The sequence below is a fragment of the Tachypleus tridentatus genome, chromosome 6 (assembly GCF_004210375.1).
Source record: "Tachypleus tridentatus isolate NWPU-2018 chromosome 6, ASM421037v1, whole genome shotgun sequence".
Taxonomy (NCBI): Eukaryota; Metazoa; Arthropoda; class Merostomata; order Xiphosura; family Limulidae; genus Tachypleus; species Tachypleus tridentatus.
Genome location: NC_134830.1, coordinates 12,529,363 through 12,538,989, shown reverse-complemented (window position 1 = coordinate 12,538,989; position 9,627 = coordinate 12,529,363). Strand labels below are relative to the sequence as shown.

The following is a 9,627-nucleotide window of genomic DNA, read 5'->3' as shown; positions in this document are numbered from 1 at the left end:
CTTTTATGTACATAAAATTTCATAACTTACAGCAAAAGGAAACAATATTTACAAGTTTCTTTTTTATAAGTAACATTTGGGATTTTGAAGATATTTGAGAAACATTTTATGAACAGTGCATTAAAACAAGATTACGTACACTATTAAAAAAATAAAAAACAGTAATTTTAGTTATGTAGGTGGAGCTAGTATAGTTGTAAAGTAGCACAAAATAAATTGTTAATTAAATATATAAACATATCAATATAAAAACAATAAAACTTACAAATATATAATACCACTGTGATTAAGAACAAATAAGCAATCTAGCATTTGGTGTCTACTCAGATTTTTAGCAATAACATAGATCATTTCATTTACGTATGGTAACCCATTATATGGATATTATATGTTAGGCTTATGTAGAAAAAAATTAATGCTTCAAGATTCTTAGTGCTGTACTATCCTCATTAAATTTACACAAAGCAAGCAACAGTTTTATGAGTAACCATCACCTTAACTGCTAGAAACAAGTACTTCAATCATCACAAAACTTAGATACATACACATTAAAATACCTGCTTTCATTGGATAATTTTTTATGAGTATATATTTCCTTGTTTAAAAATTATGTGACTGATTAAAGGTTAATTTAAGCCTTCTGATAGTGAATTAGGAAAACAGTTAATTCAAACAGCTTTAACACAATATTTTTGAGAAATGGTATCACCATTTATCAAGAACAAAATATTAATAATTACCCAACAACATTATTTTGTACTATAAAATAAGTGTGTACCTTATACTGATATTAAGCTCTACATGTGTCACTTATCAGTTCAATTAAGAAAAAAAAGAAGGAAAACATATGCAGAGCAATAAATATATATGGCAGGAATAACCCACAGCACAATATATCAATACATGTATAAGAATAACAATGGCAGAAATACATAGCAAAAGATTCAATAACAAAATTGGTAACAGCAAATAATTTTGTATATAATATTTTACTATCTATCAAATTTTAAAATGAGATAGCTTAAGCCAAACACCTATAGAATAAGAAGTATTTACACCCTCAAATTTCCCCATCACATCTATTGTTAAGATGGTCACTTGTTGTTTTCCTTGGGTGGATGAGACAAAGTTTGTCCAGATTCATCTATGAAAAGTGGGTTCTGAACCTCCATCTCTCCAGCCTAGGAAACAGATGAATTTAAATTATGAAACATATAGTACAAGAAGAGAACACTAACAAACAGGTTACAGTTATTACATTTAATTAGAAAGAACATTACATTAACTTTTTTATTGCATTATATTCCAAATTAAGTATGTCTACTCATAATATTTATTCATAACTACTTACTTGATAAACGTAAAACACAGTGCAGTATGATGTTTCAAATACACTAAAATTTATTTTTCAAATAAACATTAAATTGGTTCAAACAGGTATGTACTAAATCTATGTATAAGTAGCTCTAAAACATTAGTTTGAAAACTGTAAGTTTAAGTATCTTTTCATTAATCTTTGAAAGTGAAACTAAAACTGGAAAATTAATACATAGTAGTAGAAGCTGTCAGATATCAGGAAACTGAGCCTACTTTCCATCAACTTTCAGGACAAAGAGAATAAAAACTGATAAATTTTAAAAGACATGAAACCAAGACTACAGGAGCAGAAAACTCTTTCTTTTTTACATTTCCTTGGTTCAGAGTTCAACCTGATATCTCTTTCACACCAAACAAGTGTTCTAATACCAGAGCTAAAAGGTTAACCCACTAACAAGTCTAGTATGCCACTTTTTAATAACTAATTAAAAATATCATATACTTCCATTATTAACAACGCCCCACATTGAACACAAGTTATTCTTGTGGTAATTTCAAATTTATTATGATTTCCTGGATTCAAATTCAACCCCTAAGACATCTCGCACGCCATGCAAATGCTCCACCAACTGAACTAAATGGTTAATTGATTAGCATTTGCTAGTAATACAAAACTTTACAATTTCAAAGTAAACTCAAAAGTAGTTCTTTCAACCTACAGCTCAGTTAATCAGAAGCATATACGTGTTGAGAAAGCGATATACATAGACTAATTATTAGGTAATGCAATCTGTAAGATCAGTGGGAGTACCTGGTAACATGTGAAATTCAAGTATTAAGTTTAAGTAGAAGACAGAAAGCTTGACATATAATACAAAATTTTTGCAATGACAACAGAAGGTATTTAATAAAGATTACATTTTGATGATGTAAAATACAATAACTAAAGTACTAAATTTAGCATACCACTGCCAAACCAGGACATTCGTAGACTGTATAATCACCCTCATCATTTTCTTCTTCTGACTCCATATCTGAAGCTGAGGCAAGTCTACAAGAGTTGACTCTGAAAACAGTACCATACATAGTTACGGTATCCATGAAAAAATATTCAATAACAAAGCATACTAACCTCTTAGTACAAAGAACTTTTTTCAACTTGAATACTTTAGAAAAAGTAATTATAATGCCTAGAAATTAAATATGTTCTCCATTTCTTTGGGTGTTGATAATAACATTAAATTAGCTTATATGATATTTGAAAATGTTACAGATATCAATTTAAACTATTTGGGGTATGTGCATATAAAAATATATGAATGTCAATTACTAAAAATTGAGACAAATATAGTAAAAGCTAATACAAAAAGTATATGTAACTGAATTACTAATAATATATCTCTAGCATCTAAGGTAACAATATTCATGATGTTCTGAAAACACATAGGTCCAAAAAGTTCTTGATAAAAATGAAATAGAAACCCTATAACCCAAACACTTTTGAAAGGTAGACCTTTCTTCTTCAGAGACAACCTCCCAGGTCCACCTTTCAAAAGTGCTTAAACTATAGGGTTTCTATTTCATTTTTATCAAGGTAACAAAATAAAACACTGACTATATGTTTTATGCTTATAAAACAAAAACATCTACAGCTAATTAGAAACTTCATTCTTACTTAAGTGTTACCAGTTATGCCTTCTTGTTTTATATGATGGAACTTTAAACTTTTATAATTCCAACAAAACAGTGTTCTCAATATAAACTTTTTTCAAGATTTGTTCTCACTTTTCTACTGATATCATTTGATGTTTTTGATGCTGGTAATGATACATCTGTGCACTATGGGCCAACTTGCGGTCACCATTAGGAGAAGTTTTCTTTATTTCCTGGACCTGTCACTCCATATGCTGGATACTCTACATTGCTTGCTGCCTTACTTTTCTTTTGAAACCTGGGATGTTCATCATAATCTGTTTTTATTTGAATTTCATTGACGTTCATTCCAGATAGATATTTTATTATAAACCTACATTGTAGTTAGTAATAAAATAAAAACTAATTTATTATACAAACTATGAAAATCAAAAAACCAAACCTAACTGAAACAAAATAGAAAAACAAGTATAATGATATCTACAGACCACAATTTCTTGGAAACTTGCAAAGAAAGTTTAAAAAAAAAACATTCTAATGTTTATACCAGCACCACTATAATATAAACAGTGAATTTTATAAGTGAAAAGAAGAATGAACTTATGATGTGTCTGAAGAAAGAGCGATAATGCAGATTTTTTGTATGAACAAGAGGTTACTGCTTTACGAGTACTAAAAAAGGCTTAGCTTACCTATAAAAGCAAATTCCAGCAGCAATTACTCCAAAAGTAGCAACTGTACAACATCCTGCTACAATTGCTGATAAAAAAAACATCTTAAATTAATGCTGAAACTAATAACATCAACCATTCTGTGTTAATGTGATGTAGAATAAATAATATAACAACTGATCTGTCAATCATAATGATTATTTAAGTTTACTTTAAAGGTAAAAGCCATTTCATTCTGATATTAAGTTATTTAAAAAGAAAAATAAGCATTTATGCAGTATTTATTTAGATATTCAAACTGATAAACTTATGTGTATTGTGCTCTTTTCAAAGTTAGTTCATGCCTTCCATATGGGAATGTCTGTGTGTGTGTGTGTGTGTGTCTGTCAGTCTGTCACTATCAAAACATAGATATATATTTCTATATTTACCATATTTTAAAATTATAAAAAACACAAAATTAAAATATTTTTTTTCAGGTTATCTTGCTTGCTAACTTACCTACAAAGTATATATCGCTAACTGAAGATTTTGCTTTAGTTTCTTTGTAACCAGGGCCATAATCATGGAGTTTGTTAGATTCTTTGAGTTTATGGGGAACATTCAATTCATTGTTCTGGAGCTCAGAAACTTGTGAGGAAAGATAGGCCCAATTTTCTATATTAGAAGGTATTTTATCCACGTCTTTTCTTTTAGACTCCAACATGCCTAAATATGAAATTCATTTTATTTTATGAAATATTTGCATGTATTACAATTAAAATAACATACTTTTATTTTTAAAGCAAAATATATTTCTCCAATTCCATAACATTTTATAATCAGTACTCAACTAATTACAAAACAAACATACTGTATTTTTTTGAATAAACATTGCAAACTTTAAACCCAAATTTATTTTTGTCTGTTGTTATGAATCCTTGTGAGCCACAACAATTAATTTCTTATAAGGGAATTAGTTTTAAAAGTGTGAAGTGGTAACACTGAATTACCCATATTATAAAATATAAGACAAAAACAGGTGTTTGTGAACTATGTGATACCTGTTTTATCAAGATATTTTTCCTCCTCAACTTCAAGAACTTGTTTTGGTGGATAAATCTTCATAGATATTTGTCCAACAACATGATTATTATCAAAGTTATCAAACCTCCTAGCATTGCTGTTGTGAGTTCCCAGAAAAATTTATATGGTTCTAAAATTTCATTGGTCATTTCAACATATTTCTCTTGCATGTAAGGTCTCCTCAAATTTTCATTCATTTCTTCTTGTAAAAATGGACTGAACATCATGTGTGAATATTGATGATAGTGATTTTCTGATGGCAACTCTGGAAAATTTGCCATCTCATGGCTTATCTTTTCTTCTGGAGTGCTGGAAGTTCCTCTTTGAAATGAGATATAACCTTAAAATCAAACAAACCATTCTTAAAATATAATTGATAGGAATTAAACTTGTTAACTTTAGTTAAAAAAAAAGATTCAGATTATTACATTATGATCTGGATACAACTCAATTAAGGTAATCACTCACAAAATATAGATTTCAACTTAATTAAAAGAAAAGCATGATTTTTGCCAATTTAAATTTTGACCCCAAAACTAATCTGTTTGAAATATATAATCTACCATAAAAGTGATTCATGTAAACTACTTCACATGGGTTATAAGCTATTTTGTAAACTTCTATTAACTTACAAATTCTTTCTTAAAAATATAAAAGCAGCAATAATACAAGTTATTTAAACCACATTTTAATAAAAATGAGTACCTCAAATATGAAGATCAAGCTAATTGAAACTTTAATACTGGCTACAGCAAGTTCCACTGAACTTTTATATTTACTGTTAAATACTTTCTCTATGATTAACAGAACAACAGATAAAGTTGATTAATTAACTTGAATCATCAATAAAAGCAGGTTATTTTGAAAGAAACACACATCAGTTAAGAATGTTTACCAATTCATAAGAGGTAACAGCACATTGGCAAGACAGTTCACTGATATTAACTATGATTTAATGCCATGTCTTCAACTGAAAAAAATATACAAGGAAGTATACAGAGCTACAATTGTTTTACTTGATAATGACATCAAGCATTTTAATGGTGCATTCCTATGGTACAATTTGTGCTGTAACTGTTCTCATTTAAGAACTACACGATGTTCTAGATCTCTGGAAAAATTTCTTATATTTGTGATATAATTTTTTCATTGAGTAACTGTATTAAAATTCTTTACAAGTTAGCATTGTTTCTGGTTTATATTTGATAAAACAGTAAATAAACTGAGCTACTACTTTGAAAATATTATTAGGGAGCAACATGAAAAAACATAGTTAAAAGTGCAATAAATATCCATATGAAACTATTAACAAGCTTTTCTTAATACAAAATAAATATCCAAATGTATTGTAATAATATTAAAGGCTTGGTATTTACATTTAGAGTACAGCAGGTAATGTTATGAAAAATACATTCTATATTCAAGTCAAATTTTCTCAAAGGGACAATATATTTATATTACTAAGCATAATAAATAAGGATAAGATATTAATTAATGTAGAAACATTCATTTGAAATACTCCATTAAAATATATCTGAAAGTATATGACTGCATTTGAACAAAATGGAATAAAACAATGTTGAAATTTTATCATGAAGATCCCAGGTTCATTCCTCTTTTAGATGCTTGAGAAAATTTTGTTGTGTTAAAATCTAGCAAACATTTATCATTAAAACAAATAAAAGGTAAATGATAAGGATTATTCAGTTATACTATTAAATTTTGAAAATAAAACAAATAAGTATTTATTGTAAATTCTTTAATATTAATAGATTTAGAAAAGTGAGTGAAAATTCAGTTTTATATAAATTATGTAACTATTAAATAATATAAAAAGTAAGAGAAAGAACTTTAAATTAATGAAACAATTTCAACAAGTTTTCAGATACTTAAAGCCTAGTTATATACAACAACGAACCATATGGTACCTGATTTTGAGTCAGAATTCCCTACGGCTGGTCGACTAAGAACCATATCAGGTATTGCAACCCCTGTAAGTATCATTACGAACAGTGACACCCGCCTGGTCACGTTCATGGTCGAAAAAGAAATGTGCGTATCGCCAGGCGGATAAGTCAGGCTTATAAAGGGCACTTTATAAAATCTGAACTTAGTTTGTGTAATCCGACTTCTCTTCAGATGAACTGACCCGCTAAATCCTGTTCGGATTCATCAGTAGTTCCCAAGAGCTGCAATCACACGAGTCTTACCAGAATTATCTTACCATGCGCAAAAGCTACGTCAATAACTGTTTCAAGGGAACCGTTTTATCATGTAATGTAACATCATTCTATTATCATCTTGGGATAAACTGAAAGCAGCGGCAAACCAGTTGCTTAGTGAAGCACTAAAATTCTTCGTATCTTGATATTATTAAAGATCACGACTCAGGCCTACTACATTAAGTTGTAGAACATGATACATAACTTATTCGCGGTTCAAATTTAACCACGCATAATCCAAGTGTTTGATACTATGTTAATTCCTTATGTTTCTATTATTAAATTGATATTATTTTCCGATCAGGGCTAGTTACTTAAACATTATAAATCAAGACGGTATTGAGTACATCTTGTTGAAAATGTTTTTCGCATGTTCGTATTTATAAAGATTAGAATGTATTAATCGTTTCATTTGTTGGTACACTGGCTGGTTATGACATTTTCTGCCGTAAAGCAATGCTTTATGAGCTCTAATTTTCTATATAAACTGTTATACAAATCAGCTAAATTTGATAAACTTTCGGCTTATCAACACTAAAGTCATAATACATTTATGTTACTTTCCGAAGTATTTTGTAGGTTTTAATTATTTTAAAGACTTGTAACACATATCAAACATTAGTAGCCTGTGCAAATACACGATTTATAGGAAATGATTTATGTACTGTGAATAATCTTCTGGTTTATAACAATGAACTAGGTACAAAACTGTTTTATGTAAAAGTTCATTGTTGTGGATGGATACGTTTTTGAAGTAGTTGGGCACAAGATCAGCCTAAAATAAGTGTTAGTAACTTTAAATATACTATGGCCTCTCGTTTTTTAAGTGCTTTCGACATAAGGTTTTTGTCATGTCATGACGCTTGCTGACTGTGCAGTTCACTCATCGACTCAATGTATCATATTTATAGCATGAAATTTTGGCTTTGTCTTGGAAGACCAACGATTTAAGAAATATTCGGTTATTAGATGTTACGAATATTGTGTAATGTATAGAATATACTATTTAAAACCAGTTGAGCTGAAGATGCCAGTTAATCATCCTGAAAAACATGATCATAATTGTTCCAAATTCAAGAAATTCAAATTCATACACGATTTTATTTATCAGAAGCCTGAAAACATGCCCACTTAAACATAAGTTTAAGTTTGTGTACATTTATGTATGTATAGTACTGAGATTATTCTGTTTTATATAAAATAATAACTTGGTTTAGAGATGTACCAGTTCCTACAAGTAATGCAAAATACTTTCCAGTAATGTGGGAGTAGAAATATTTAAGGGGGTAAGTAAGTGATCAAACATTAAAACATAATATAGAATTGATTTAAATTCAAATTTTATTTTCTAATGTGGTTCTGTTTGTCTGTTTGTTATTAAGCACAAGCCAATACTGGGTTATTTCTGATCTGATCACTGCTTATATCGAAACCTTCATTTCAAACGTTATGAGACCCGCTACTGAGTTTGTTTGTTTAGTTTTGAATTTCGCGCAAAGCTGCTCAAGGGCTATCTGCGCTAGCCGTCCCTAATTTAGCAGTGTAAGACTAGAGGGAAGGCAGTTAGTCATCACCACCCACCGCCAACTCTTGGGCAATTCTTTTACCAACGAATAGTGAGATTGACCGTAACATTGTAACGCCCTCACGGCTGAAAGAACGAGCATGTTTGGTGCAACCGGGATTCGAACTCGCGACCCTCAGATTACGAGTCGAACGCCTTAACCCACCTGGCCATGCCAGGCCAAGGCTACTGAGTCACCGCGGGGGTATCTAATGGGTGTATATCCAAAAATTTAAATAAATACATTTATAGAAAAAATAGCAGAAAAGCACATTATTCATGAAAAGAGGACAAGTGTTTTTCTTCTTTTAAGTCTTAGTCAAAATATTTTTTATTTTTTACAATTTCCTGTTCATGTTCGTTACACGCACATTTTATTTTCCTTCAGCGGGAATATTTTTATACTTAAAAAAATAAAAACAATATTTTATTTTATCAACTGTCAGGTAATGGGTAACATTTTGTGCTGTAATGAGAAATAAGCTTTAAAAATAAATAACAAAATATATGAGTAAATCTAAACAATTGATTAAAAATTACAGATAGTAGTTTTTAAAAAAACACTAAATCACTAAAGGACAAATCAACTACGTGATTAGAGTAGTCCACGTGTTGTTGGTGGGTGCTATTGAGTACTTCCTTCTCTCTAAGTTAGGGACAGCTATCACAGTTGAACCTCGAGCAACTTTTATTAATATTTCTTTTTGTAGCTTTACTTGCCCTCTTTAATTTTCTTAAAGATGTGTTTGAACGTCATGAAAAACTAATGTTGTTTACAGTTTAACAATTCTATCTACAAACAGTCTAAAATATAAGAAAAGTAAATCACCTCATCTTAAGAGTGTTTTATCATTCATACTGTTTTCGAACATTTGGTTAACGAAATTACAACGAGAATCTTGAAAAAACCCAAACCTTATCACATAAATGTAAAACAGAGTAGATTTTATCGGTTCAAAACAATGCAACATAGCTACTGTGTGAATTCAGCAATAACAGTTGTAGTTTGATTAGACAAAAATCGTAAATGTTTTCAATGATTATAAAGTTTTGTGGAAATTATTAAAAATTATATAAATAAGGAATGTGTAATTTTTGTCGTAAAGTGAGAGTAAGTTGGTTGCTGTTCACTAAA

The 9,627-nt window shown here is 29.6% G+C and overlaps 1 pseudogene across 1 annotated transcript; it reads right to left on the bottom strand.

Moving 5' to 3' along the window:
• Positions 1-408: 408 nt before the first annotated feature.
• LOC143251935 (neural proliferation differentiation and control protein 1-like) lies at positions 409-6,930 on the bottom strand (annotated as a pseudogene). The gene is made up of 7 exons (XR_013028746.1): positions 6,635-6,930; positions 4,685-5,046; positions 4,143-4,349; positions 3,663-3,729; positions 3,103-3,268; positions 2,284-2,383; positions 409-1,181 (listed from the first exon to the last, which is right to left on the bottom strand). The product of XR_013028746.1 is annotated as a neural proliferation differentiation and control protein 1-like (transcript).
• Positions 6,931-9,627: the final 2,697 nt, after the last annotated feature.